This window comes from Callithrix jacchus, chromosome 10, assembly GCF_049354715.1.
Source record: "Callithrix jacchus isolate 240 chromosome 10, calJac240_pri, whole genome shotgun sequence".
In the NCBI taxonomy this organism is placed as follows: domain Eukaryota; kingdom Metazoa; phylum Chordata; class Mammalia; order Primates; family Cebidae; genus Callithrix; species Callithrix jacchus.
In genome coordinates, this window is record NC_133511.1 from 8738789 (window position 1) to 8752500 (window position 13712).

The 13712-nt window shown below is 46.8% G+C and overlaps 1 protein-coding gene across 2 annotated transcripts in view; it reads left to right on the forward strand.

The window, feature by feature from the left end:
* The first annotated feature begins 3919 nt into the window (after positions 1-3919).
* Positions 3920-13712, forward strand: part of C10H11orf87 (chromosome 10 C11orf87 homolog) — a 446639-nt gene continuing 436846 nt past the window's right edge. For both annotated transcript variants that reach the window (XM_078339400.1, XM_078339399.1), the window contains exons 1-3: positions 3920-4225; positions 5152-5250; positions 7474-7623. The gene's annotated coding sequence lies outside the window, so the exon portion shown is untranslated. The remainder of the gene's footprint in view (positions 4226-5151; positions 5251-7473; positions 7624-13712) is intronic.

Consider the following 13712-nt stretch of genomic DNA (forward strand, 5'->3'; position numbering starts at 1 on the left):
TGAACATTTCTGGGCAATATGTATTTTCTCAACCCTTCAGGTGATTCTGGTGCATGCTACAGTTTAAGAACCATTATTATAGATGCAGCAGTTACAGGAACAAATGGAAGATGGTTCTTTTTAATAGATACAGATCATCACCTCTCCTTTAGGTCATAAGTCTGTATAGAAGAGGAAAAACCTAGGTGGTGAAAACTGATGGTGTGTGGTCCAAGAACAGATGTCCTTGTGGCTGTAGAGATGCGAGACAAGGTTGGGCTGAGACGACCAAAGGGAAGGAAGCCCTGGTTATAGCGACAGTGCGCACTCTTGACCACTAAGCTACCCCTGTTCATTTACTGGCATGTCATTGCATTTTTTTCTTTTCTTTTTTTTTTTTTTTGAGACAGAGTCTCACTCTGTTGCCCAGGCTGGAGTGTAGTGGCCTGATCTTGGCTCACTGCAACCTCCACCTCTGGGGTTCAAGCAATTCTCCTGCCTCGGCCTCCCTAGTAGCTGGGACTACAGGCACACACCACCATGCCCAGCTAATTTTTGTAGTTTTAGTAGAGACGGGGTTTCATCATGTTGGTCAGGATGGTGTGGATCTACTGACCCCAGGTGATCTGCCTGCCTTGGCCTCCCAAAGTGCTGGAATTACAGGCATGAGCTACCGGGCCTGGCCCATGTCATTGTATTCTAAAGGTACTGGGCTGTTAAGTGTTAATGCTTCTCTTTAGGGGAAATGACTCACCAACACCTCCTGCTTCTACAGTTCTTGAAACTGTATAAAGCCTTTTCTATCTGCACTTTCTGTTCGCTGTCACACTATCAATATACTCAGCTACAGCCTAGTCTCCCCATTTAACAGATAAGGCCATTGAGGCTTAGTGAGGTTCACTGACCTGCAGGAAGTCATAGAGCAGAGTATGACAAAGTCGGGAAAATTGGAATCAGAATCACTTCACCCCCCTTAACCTCACCAGAACAGTGTTTTCAATTCTAGCGGCACATTAAAATCACTGGAGAGGGTTTAAAAATACTGAAACCCAGGCTCTGTACCAGTGAGTCCATTTCATTGGTCTGAGGAGGGGGCCTAGGCACTGGTATTTTTTAAAGGCTTCCTGGGTGTTTTTTTTCCAGTTACTTTCTTTAAAAATTTTTTTTTTTTAACTTTTCATTTGAAATAATTTCAGACTTCCAAAAAAAGATGTGAAATAGTACAAAGCAGTCCTGTGTATCCTTCCCCGGCTCTTCCAAATGTTAACATCTTACATAAGCACAGCGAGCTATCAAAGCCAGGATATTAACACTGACACAATCCCGTTCGCTAATGTACAGGCCTGGTTCAAATGGCATCAGCTGCACTTCGTGGATAGCTCCAAATCATTCTGGAGAATTCATTGCTTTTAGTTATTCCGTCCCTTCAGTGGACTTGAATCTTTCCTAGGTGATCTTAATGTGCATCCAGGGTTGAAAACGGCTGGTGGACAGTGGAGCCCTGGAGTTAGTCTTCTCTAAGTAGATTTAATTGGCTAGATGGTGCATTTTTTTCTTCCTGTTCTCTGACATGTAAGAGCTATGTGTGAGAATCTAGTATGTTTCTAAGCTATTGTTATGCCGCTGATGGGATGAATCATTTGAAGATTTCTGACTATTTTTATGAAGTGACAGTTAAATCTGCTGGGAGGAGAAATGAGCCCTAGTTATATTCATAGCAAAGTTACTGCCACCCCGGTGAAAAATGGAAAATGGTGTATTGGAGAGGGAAGAGTTAAAGAGCTTTCAGGTAGGAACTAGTGGGCTAGGTCTTCACAAAACTCAGTGCCATTCTTTGGATGTGAGTCTTGAATACAATTTAGATTTTTTTTTTTTTTTTTTGAGACGGAGTTTCACTCTTGTTACCCAGGCTGGAGTGCAATGGCGCGAACTCGGCTCATTTTTTTTTGAGACAGAGTCTCACTCTGTTGCCCAGGCTGGATTGTAATGGCCTGATCTTGGCTCACTGCAACCTCCACCTCTGGGGTTCAAGCAATTCTCCTGCCTCAGCCTCCCTAGTAGCTGGGACTACAGGCACACACCACCATGCCCAGCTAATTTTTGTAGTTTTAGTAGAGACGGGGGTTTCACCATGTTGGCCAGGATGGTGTGGATCCTGATCTTGCAACCTCCGCCTCCTGGGTTCAAGCAATTCTCCTGCCTCAGCCTCCTGAGTGGCTGGGACTACAGGCATGCGCCACCATGCCCAGCTAATTTTTGTATTTTTAGTAGACACAGGGTTTCACCATGTTGACCAGGATGGTCTTGATCTCTTGACCTCGTGATCCACCCGCCTCGGCCTCCCAAAGTGCTGGGATTATAGGCGTGAGCCACCGCGCCCGGCCCTACAATTTAGACTTTAATGAGAGATGTGCTGGACCTTAATGTAAATGTATTTAGATAGTGAAGCCAAAGACGCTAAACTGAAAACCTGCCGTTTCCTATAGATGGTTTATTCAATCAAAACATGTCTCTTAACCTCTGGTCTTGACCCTGCCATTGCAAAGACGAATCATTGAAACCTTAGCCTGTCTGTTATCCTGAATGACTGGCTGGAGGCATCACCTGCTAACACATGAACCTGGGTAGCTCGTAAGGATTTTTACTTTATTTTCTCCTTCAGTCTAACTACCTTTAGCCAATTAGAATTTTTCGGCCTCATCTTTCTATTATCACCTGCTCTAGGTAAAAACAAACCTGAGTGTCTACGCTGTGTGTAAATTAGCGTGCCTCTGAGGGCTGCAAGCCTGAACAGAAACTATCCTCCAGAGAGTAAAAAGGTTATTACATTTAAACCACAACCCCATCACCAGCACTGGATTCCTCTAGGCCACAGATGCTCACTGTCAGCAAGTGTTTTCTCTGCGAGGCACTGGTTTGGAAGCATTTGAACCTGATAGCATTCTGTGTATGTTGATAGCAGAAATCCTATGCACGGATACCTTGACAGCCTTTACATTCACAGGGAAGACAATCAGTTCCCGTGATGTTAGGTGGCAGCCAGGGCTGTGGCCTTGTGGGTCCCAGCACAGGAGACTCTCATAACCCCCTGGGCTTTGGAACATGCTGCTCCCTCTGCCAAGAATGCCCTTTTCTCCCACCAACCCTCTTCTCCTGGCTCACTCCTGCCACCTCCTCTTGGAAGCATTCCTTGATTTCCTCCCCGAAACTGAGTTAGAAGTCTTTTTCACATATTTGCACCACACTCCGTGCTTCTATGTGCTGCAGTAAAAGTCATTGTTTATTTGTCTGATTTCTCTGCATCCTAGCACCTAGCCCAGTGCCTGCCACATAGGAAGTGCCTACCATCATGTGCGTGTGTGGATAAATGAATGATGAATGAGAGCTGCTCATTCAGCCTGACTACACCAAGCACTATCTGTGCGAAGCCATTTGCACCCATTATCTCCTTTAATCTGGGCAGAATTTAATCCTTCGATTCTGACGGGATGGTATTTTAGCCAATTCTACAGGTAAGGAAACAGGCTAAGTGACTTACTTCCCGATGACACAGAACCAGGATTTGAACCTGGGCTATCTAAGTCCACAGCTTGGCCTCTGTCCCACAGCCTCTTCCCTGCACAGCCTCAGCTGAAGGTGGCTGTGGTTGGCAGAGCAGCCAATGGCTGACCACAGTGGGGACGGAAGATCTCTGCACAGGGCATGGACCTGTGGGACTCTGAGAGCTACGTCTCCAGGCCTTGGTTCACCTTGGAAGACTTAATGGCGGAGACACAGGGCTCCCAGCAGTGGGGAGAGGGTGTGCTCTCCCTGACGGTGCCATGGGCCATGCCCAGTGTGTACTATTTGATGAAAAAAAGGACAGCCTGGAAAAGTCCACAAGGACCAGATGTCTGCTCTGCCCCTGTGCCTTAAACCTCAGAACTGCCTTCAGCCTAGCGTCACTCCCAGTGTGCTGAGGCCTCTAGCAGTCAGTCTGGCTACTCGGGAAGGATTTTGAGCCTCCATTTCTGATGATTCCTTAAGCTTTGCTGCCAGCTCCTCATCTCAGAGCTCCCATAAGTGCACGGGCAAATCAGCTGAGGCCCCACCATTCAGAGGGAGCTGTAAGCTGCTTCTCTGCAAAGAAGGCACCAAAGGGATGAGGAAGAAAAGGAGGGGGGTCTCAGCTGTCTTCTGAAGAGTGAGCACTCCAGGAGAATGGAAACCGCTGCCTGCATAGCCGCCTTGCCACCCAGCTCTTCAGGTGAGTCATGTTCAGCTCTGTCCTCCTCCCAGGCACACGCCTCCGGATGTTCTGGAAGACAATGCGGGGATGGGTGAGAGGAGGGATCCCTTTGTGTCTGGAGATTCCCCTTGGGGAGCCTGTGCTTGCTTCCTGGCTTTGCAGATGAGCGGGCACTTCAGTGCGAAGACAGTCCAGGCACTGTTAAGGTTTCTGAGTCCGAGTGGAATCTCTCACTTGCAGAAGGCTCTCGTCTCTTTAAAACCCATCTCCTTCTCCCCCTCTTCTTCCGTGTGCCTCCTGCAGCTGACGAGAAGAACTCGTGTGGGGTGGATCCGGTTCCCGCTTGGGCTGTCTGGGTGATTCAAGTTTCTCTTCCTCTCCTCCCTGCTAGAATATGAATTCATAGATGGAGGCCTTTCTGGCACCACAAGTACTTTCTAAGTAAGGAGACTCCTCTCACATCCCTCCCACATGGAAGGGTTGGCCTAATAGGAACCTCTTCTCCCTTATCCTTCCTGACTCCAGCTGACCAGCTGAGGTGAGCCTTGAGCCCACAAACTCTGAGTTAATTCACAAGAGAAAAAAAAAATAAGTTGGGTCAATGAGAGTCTCCTGCGCATTGAAACTCAAGGGAGTTTAAATTAGGTTCTGCAGAGTCATAGCAGTGGAGCAGGCAGTGGTTCTCAGCCAGAAGTTTGTGGCACAGAAGAGACACCAGAGTTGCCACAGCGGGCCACATCTAAGCTGGGATTTTGAGGAACCACTAGCACACACAGGCGAGAGGTAGACAGAAGCCACAACTAAGTATTGCATCTTGTCTAAAGCCTCACACTGTGAAAGTCACATTTTCCCTTTCATGTTTCCTCTTCAAACCTAAAAATATTAGAACTGCTGCCCCAGTATATGATCAAGTCTTAACTGCAAGCCCGTTTCCTTTTCCATAGACTGTGCCCCCAGCTGGGTAAAGTAAACGCCCTTGGACATTATTGAGGCAACTGTGAAGGATGCCTTCGACGTGCAGGCTGGGAAACGAAGCCGGCCAGGTGAGTGTTATACCTTCCTCGGACCACCTCCTGAATAACAGCCACTGTAAGATCTTAAGCATGGCTTCTGGGGAGGCTGAGGAGCTTAGGAGAACTATTAGGAATCTGTGGGCCCATCATTAAAAAGAGGACTAGGAAAAGAAGGACGAGAAGATGTCAAGGATAAACTGAACGTTCAAAACTGTCGTCTCCGGGCACCAGAATGCCTGCAGCTTAGCTCATTCAGAGAAAAAGCAAACGCAGAAAATCTTCATGAAGGTATCCTGCGTGAAGAAACCCACTAGTATTATAAGGTGTTGGTAGAGTTTTTTGATTCAACTTTGTGGCTTTGGAAAAAAGAAAAGCCAACAAGGGGTATCATGAAGGGGTGCCCTGTGTTCACTCAGACGGACTCCGTGCAGCCCTGATTCATGTGAGGCAATGCACAGGTGTGCCGTGTGGTCAAGCTGTTGGGTAGTTTAATACTTTGCTTCCACTCTATCATTAAATCTTTGCAGAGTTCAGGGAGGAGATCCCTAAGGAGTTTATATTTTGTTTTGACTTTTTTTTTCTGTGTTGGAGAGAGAGAGTTATGGACGTCTCAGAAAATGGAAATTAGCCCTGTTCAGAGAATCTCAAGAAGCTGCCCTTAATAAAAATGGCAGAAATTAAGCATTTCTCTTCCACACAAATCTTTATTCCATATCAGGAGAGTCAGCTGCATTCGTGGAATTGCTGCCTGGGCACCCGGGAGGCAGGAGGCTGAGCACCTTCCCAAGAAGATGCTGTGGTTTCAAGTACAGAGAGGGGCACATGAGGCTAGAGGGACTTTTTGTTTTCTGTTTTTCCAAACACACAGTACGTAGTATAGCAGTCATTAGAAAACCAACCTGCCTTAAATTGGTTTGCTGTTTCTCGAGGACAAGCTGGCAGTATACATCAAGAGCTGTGAATTATGTATCTCCGGTATACGGCAATTTTACTTTTAGCAATTTATGCTAAGGAAATAATAAAGGATAATGGAGGATCTCCATTTAGACTTGTTTAGAATAAAACAAACGAACTGGAAATGACACACGTTTCCAACAGTTGGCAAGTGGATGAGTCAGTTCTGGCAGACTCGATGGAATACTACATATCCATTAAAAATTCGGTTGTAAAAAAAGACATAGACACTTCTCAAAAGAAGACATATAAGCAGCCAACAAACATAAAAGTGCCCCACATCACTAATCATCAGAGAAGTGCAAAGCAAAACCACACTGAAAGACCGCCTCACACCAGTCAGAATGGCCATTACTAAAAAGGCAAAAACAAAGAAAAAAATCGCAACAGATTCTGGCAAACCTGCAGAGAAAACAGAATGCTCGTGCACTGTTGCTGGAAAGTAAATTAGTTCAGGTGCCGTGGAAGCAGTTTGGAGATGTCTCAGAGAAGTTACAACGGAGCTGCCATTTGACCAGCCACGGCATTCTCGGGTATGTACCCAAAGGAAAAGAAATTATTCTACCAAAAGACACATGCACATGTATGTTCATCACCGTGCTATTCAAAATAGCAAGACATGGAATTCATCGGGTGCAGTGGCTCACACCTGTCATCCCAGCTACTCAGGAGGCTGAGACAGGAGAATTGCTAGAACCTGGGAGATGGCGGTTGCAGTGAGCCAAGATCGTGCCACTGTACTCCAGCCTGGGAATACAAAACACAAAAGACACAGAATCAACCTAGGTGTCCATCAACAGTGGACTGGATTAAAACAAGCTGGTACGTATACGCCACAGAATACCGTGCAGCCATAAGAAGGAATGAAAGTATGTCCTTTGCACCCAGCTGGGGGCACATGGATGCAGCTGCAGGTCATTATCCTAAGCAAATTAACTCAGGAACAGAAAACCAAATACTGCAAGTCCTCACTTATCAGTGGGAGCTAAACACTGGGTACTTATGGACATAAAAATAGCAACAATAAAAACTGAGGGCCACTAGCAAAGGGTGCAGGGTTGCGGAAGAGGGCCAAAATACTACTTCCGGGGGCTATGTGTGGTACCTGTGTGGTGGGGTCATTTGTACCCCAAACCTCAGCATCACACAGTATATCCAGGTAACAAACCTGCACAGGTACCCCCTGAATGTAAAATAAAAGTTGAGATTATTTAAAAACATAAAAAAAATATAAAGTGAGAAAATAAAATGAAAATAACAAAAAGTAGATTATTTAAAAGACTTCTAATTTTTTTCCAGGTTATTGTAAATCAGAAACAAAGCAAATTTACAAATCAAAGGGCAGGATGAGCGTGGGTCTAAGTGAAGGGCAAGAGGACTGGCCTTGGAATGCATTACCTTTGGAAAAACCTCTTCGGGATGTCCCTTGCTTGCCATGACTGCTACCAGGTTTGTTTTACTCAAAACATTTGTTCGTCGTCCCTGCTCGTCCCAATCCAATAGGACTTCAAAGATTTGAGGGCATTTTTGGTTTTCAATTTAACAAGTCATCTAAAAATAAAAATTAGAAGAGAAACATTCTGTTGTAAAAACATATTTCTGATATGAAAAGATGTTCATTGTGGGTGTGGGGGCTCATGCCTGTAATCCTAGCACTTTGGGAGGCTGAGGTGGATGGATCACAAGGTCAAGAGATCGAGACCATCCTGGCCAACATGGTGAAACCTGTCTCTACCAAAAATACAAAAATTAGCTAGGTGTGGTGGTTCACGCCTGTAATCCCAGCACTTTGGGAGGCTGAGGCGGGTGGATCATGAGGTCAGGAGTTTGAGACCAGCCTGGCTGACATGGTGAAACCCTGCCTCTACTAAAACACAAAAATTAGCTGAGCATGGTGACAGGCACCTACTTGGGAGACTGAGGCAGGAGAGTCGCTTGAACCTGGGAGGCAGAAGTTGCAGTGAGCCTATATCACACCATTGCACTCCAGCCCGGATGACAGAGTGAGACTCAGTTTCCAAAAAAAAAAAAATGAGGCAAAGATGCTCACTATATTCTCTTCATTGAAAGAGGTCGCAAATATAGTAATAATACAGAATGAGCCATTAAATAATTGCATATCTTCATGAGATTATGAATCATTTTTCTTTCCTGTCTGCATTTTGTATCTTCCCTTTGGTATCTACAATGGTTTGTTTTTTCTTTTCAAAAAGGGGAGATAAGAAAACCAAACTGCTTAATGATTATTTGTGAAAAGCAAGAAGTGTGACATTTCTTGGTGCATGTGTGGAAGAACCATGGGATGTATGTGTAGGAAGCAGTGAGGGTGGGGAGTTTGGGGGTGAGAAGAGGTGGACAGAGAAGGGAGGTCAGCGCACGAGTATGAGCTAAGCAGCTCTTACAAAAAGATCCCAAATTCAGTGGGATAAAGAGCGAAGCAGTTGTCTCGCATGTCTCAGGTAAGCATTCCTAGACCGTGGGCAGTGCTGTCCACTTCTTAGAGGACCAGATTCCCTTCAGCTCAAGGCTCTGCCCTTCCCCAGCACTTTGTCATTCACTGCCTGGATGGCCAAGGCTGAGTCACAGCTGCACGTGGGAAGGAAGAGCGTGGAGGAGGAGGTCGGGGCGCGCTGTTGGAGCTGCAGGCGGCAAGTGGTCCCGGCTGCAACACATCCCCCAGGCAAGAGCTTCATCCACAACCTCACCTAACTGTAAGGGAAGCTAAGTGGGCAAATGTGGCATGGCTGGCCACCTTGTGCCTGGCTTTCATTCTACTCCTGTGCAAAAAGGGAAGAGTGGATTTTGGTGGACCGGCCTCCTTCACTGTTGGTGTTGTCAGAGCCAAGCGAAGTCACAGCAAGCAGTGGGACGAGGAAGCAGAGGAGAGAGGAGGTGAAGAATGGAAGCCGCTGCTAGCATCGTTCAACCAGGGTGACTTGTTTGATGCATCAGATGATGGTCCCCAGTGCAGGGACGGATGATGTGCTGGTGAGCTGAGCACTCCTGTTCATATTCCTGATGTGCCAGCATCACTGCCTTCTCTCCCACGCAGAAAGGAGTATCAGAATTCAAGTTAATATGACATCATTCAGAGGAGCCTGGATTTCGGCAGCAGAGTCTTCACTCATCTCACCATCCCCAGTCTATTATCCACTCCACAGCCAGATGAACCTTCTAAACCAAATCAAAGCAGCTCCCTTACCTGCTTCCAGCCCTTTAGAGGCTCTCTGTTGTTCTGTGGATAAGGTTGAAAACCTTTCTCTGGAGTCACTCTGTCCTTTGTAATAGGGCCTCTGCCTCCTTCAGCAGCCTGATGCTTTGCCCTTCTCCAGCTGCGCTGGTTGTATTAGCTCTTGGGTATAAAGAATCTTTCTCTCCTGCCTCAGGGCCACCTTGAGCAGTCTTCCCCTTGTTCTTCTCCTGGATGACTCCTCCTCCTCCTTCAAGATCTCTGAGTAAACATCACTTCCCCACGGGGACTTCCTGTCTCCCCGCGATCTGCAGAACACACCTGTGCTATACATTTTCATACCCCTTGCATGTTCATATGGCCTACAAAACACGCGGCTCCTCATGTGATAACATCTTCTTCATTTAATAATAGAGAACTCTGAGAGGCTTCACCTCTCTCTGTCTTGTTTGAGCCTGAGTTAAATGGGTGAGGAAATAAAGCATTCGGTTCTTCAGTCACGGTGTAATTATTTCCAATGGTGCGCTTTAGAACCAGGTGCAAGTTATCTTGGGAATGGTTACCAGCGAAAGGAGAGAGGCTCTTCTCTCCAAGAAGACCGTGAAAAGGTGAGCAAAGCCTTCACTGACCTTGAGGGAGACGCCTGAGTTCTGGATACAGAAGCTAAAATAGGTAGGAATCAGATATTTCAGAAGGTGCAAAAAATAAGTGGGTCCGACCTTGTCTTCAGAGCATTCCTGGCCTCTGGGAGATATTTGTATGCAGATGTCATTTCGTATTTATAAATTAGCCTGGAGGGGCTGTGTGTGGGTCCGTAGGTGGACTGAAGGACAGTGGAGAGTCTGTAAGGGTGAGAGATTAGAGCAGAAAGGCTGAAAAAAATGTCCAATCTTCAGCGTTTTGTACATCCATTTAATAAATAGCTTTTGACAGCTTACCGATGTGCCTGCCACTGTGCTGGATCCTTCTGGGGACAAGAGGCACAGGCGATACAGAGATAGAGGATGCAAAGGTCAGGGTGTATGGGAGCACGGAGGAGAAAGCAGTAATTTGCTCAGGCCAGGTGGGAGAAGCCATCCTGGAAAGGGCAAATTTGAACTGGGCCGTAGAACAATAAATTAGAATTTCCAGTGGAAAGAGAGGAAAAAGGGCATTCTAGAAAAGCGAAGAACGGGAGCTTGAAAAATGTCAGTGTTTGGGCAGCAGCGAGGAGCCAATGTGGATGGGGAGCCCAGGCTGGAAAGCAGGGATGATAATAATGATCGCCGACATTTAGCAGACATTTCTTATGTGCCAGACACTGCTTAAGTGCTTTGCCCATATAATCCCAGCTTATAAGCGGCAGAGCCAGGATTTTGAGCCAAGGCAGTCTGACTCCAGAGCTCATGCGAGTAAGCACAGGGCTAGTCCACATTGTCAAGGAGACTGCATGCCAGGCTGAGCTCCTGGGAGGGGTGAGGGTTTGGGAAGGATTTTAGCATTTGGAAAATGATGCATTCAGACTGTGCTTTGGAAAGACCATTCTGAGACCTGTGTGAATACAGCCTGTGCAGGCTGTCATGAGGGGCAGAAAACACGGGATACTGTCCCACCAATGGGAAGCCTAGAGTCTCCTTAACAAGCAGACCTGACAAGTGAGCCAGTTAAATGCTAGGGTTCCTGCCACTGATGACATACAAACTCTAAAGGAGGTTAGAGACAGCAGAGAAAGCTAAGCTGGGCAAACGGACGCAGCCATTTTAACTTCAGGGATGGTAGAGTTGAGTCTAAATCAACATGGCCTTTGTCTCTTTGCAGTGGAATGGCCCCATTTTTGTCCCCAAATATACTGGTTCAAATTGTATACCCCAGAGCTTCTTGCCCCTGAACCTCAGAGTGTGACATTATTTGAAAATAGGATATTTTGGTAAAATTAGTTAAGATGAGGCCATTCTGGAATAGAATGGGCCCCAAATCCAGTGACTGCTTCGTTGTGTGTTTTTTTTTTGAGACAGAGTCTCAGTCACCCAGGCCGGAGTGCAGTGGCACAACCTGTCTCACTGCAACCTCTGCCTCCTGGGTTCAAGTGATTCTCCAGCCTCAGCCTCTCAATACCAGCTGGGATTACAGGCACCTGCTGCTATGCCCGGCTAATTTTTTTTTTTTTTAATTTTTAGTAGAGACAGGACTTCACCATGTTGGCCAGGCTGGTCTCAAACCCTTAACCTCAAATAATTTGCCCTTCTTGGCCTCCCAAAGTGCTGGGATTATAGGCATGAGCCACTGGGCCTGGCCGACTGCTTTCCTTATGAGAAGAGGAAAAGAGAAGCAGAGACACACGCAGAGGACACAGACACCCAGGGAAGATGGTCTCATGAAGGTGGAAGCCGGGATTGGAGTGATCCCTCTGTAAGCTAAGAAAGCCAAAGATTGCTGCCAATCACCAGAAGCTAACAAGAGGCAAAGAGGAATCCTTCCTGAGAAACTTCGGAGGGAGCATGGCTGTGCTGATGCTTTGCGTTTAGATGTGTAGCCTCCAGAACCCTGAAGGGATAAAATTCTATTATTTTAAGTCACCTCATTTGTGGTAGTTGGTTATGGCAGCCTTAGCAAACCAACACACCAGAGAAGCTGAGAAACGAGAAGTGAAGGTCCTGCTTCACTCTCCTGATTTTAAGGACAATAGTCCACGGCCACGTTGTTGAGGTTAACCAGGATAAAGACGGGGTGACTGAGGGCACGGGCTCTGGATTTCAAGTCCCGCCTCCTCCGCCTACTCTCTGGGAGACCTTGAGCCAATTACTCAATTGCTATGTGCTTGGATTTCTTACCTGTAAGGTGCAGTTAATGGTCTTCCTGCCTCACAGGATTATTGTGGGGATAAAGTGAGTTTATGTACTTAAGTATTTAGAGCAGCGGTTGCTGTTATTCTTATTGTTGTTGGTGGCACCATTTGCTTGGATTTGGGATGGGAAATAAGATGTCCTAGATCAGGCTGGGCGCGGTGGCTCACGCCTGTAATCCCAGTACTTTGGGAGGCCGAGGCAGGTGGATCACAAGGTCAAGAGATCGAGACCATCCTGGTCAACAAGGCAAAACCCCGTCTCTACCAAAAAAAAAAAAAAAAAAAAAAATTAGCTGGGCATGGTGGTGCGTGCCTGTAGTCCCAGCTACTCCGGAGGCTGAGGCAGGAGAATTGCTTGAACCCAGGAGGCAGAGGTTGTGGTGAGCCGAGATCGCGCCATTGCACTCCAGCCTGGGTAACAAGAGCGAAACTCCGTCTCAAAAAAAAAAAAGATGTCCTAGATCTTCAGCACTGATCCCCCCTGTTTTGACAAGGCATGCCCTTGCCTCTGTGCAGCATTTACCTAACATTCCACAGCCATGCTCCCACATAGCCTTGATGAAGGCTACAGGGGCTCCTGGCCCAGATTAGGCACAAAGCTGATTAAACATGCATGTGCATCTCAGCTTCAGGTTTGCATGCGCCAATGCAGGGCTCTGCTGCCTGAGAGCCATCTGTGATTCAGATAGCACCAGGTCCCCAGGGTGAGCACACCAGGTCTGCTGTGAGATTCTTTGCCCCAGAAAAGGTGGTACAAGTTGCCAAGCAATGCAGAGGCCACAGCTGTTAGATCCCAGGAATTATACCTCCAGGTCCCACAAGGCCCATTTCTAATGCAAAGACTGGGGAAGAACTCCAACTACATTATTTGGAGTCTTTCTTTTCTAGTCTCAGCCTACCCACAGGTCATAGCATAGCAACTGCTGAGCACACCAAGTCCGAGTTTCATGCTGGCAGCAAAAAAGAGTTTAGAAGAAATTGGAAGTGTTCTCTGCAGATCTCACCCTGTTAGTCTGCCCTGGTTTCTTGAACTTCTGGCTTCTCTAAACGCAGGCTCTCCTAGGTCTGGGTGGACAGTCTTTCCTTTTAATCTCCAGGGTTCTGACTTATAGAATATAAACACAAAGAACTGAGCCAAGCAGGGGTCCACAGGGCACCTTTATTTACCAAAGTAAAGGCTCTCCAGTAAACTGTGTAGGCATGAGGCCAAATAGAACTTTCTGTGTTTTCCCCCACCTCAAAATCAGACCTACCCATAATGGTAAATAAAGATGGCTGCATATCCTTCGACTCTCCTCCTATTTCAAGTAGGATCTATGACCCTACTCTTGAATCAGAGTGGGATCTTTGGCTGCCTTGATCAATAGTATATGGGCAGAAGTAACGTTGTCCAGTCTCCTAGTGACTTCTTTTTCTGTTCTTTTGAAATACTGTTAGAACCCAGAGGGGCAGGTGAGATGTCCAGCTTCCCTTCTGGGAAACCACACAGTAGCCCTAAGACTCCATGGAGAGAAAGTGGCGCCC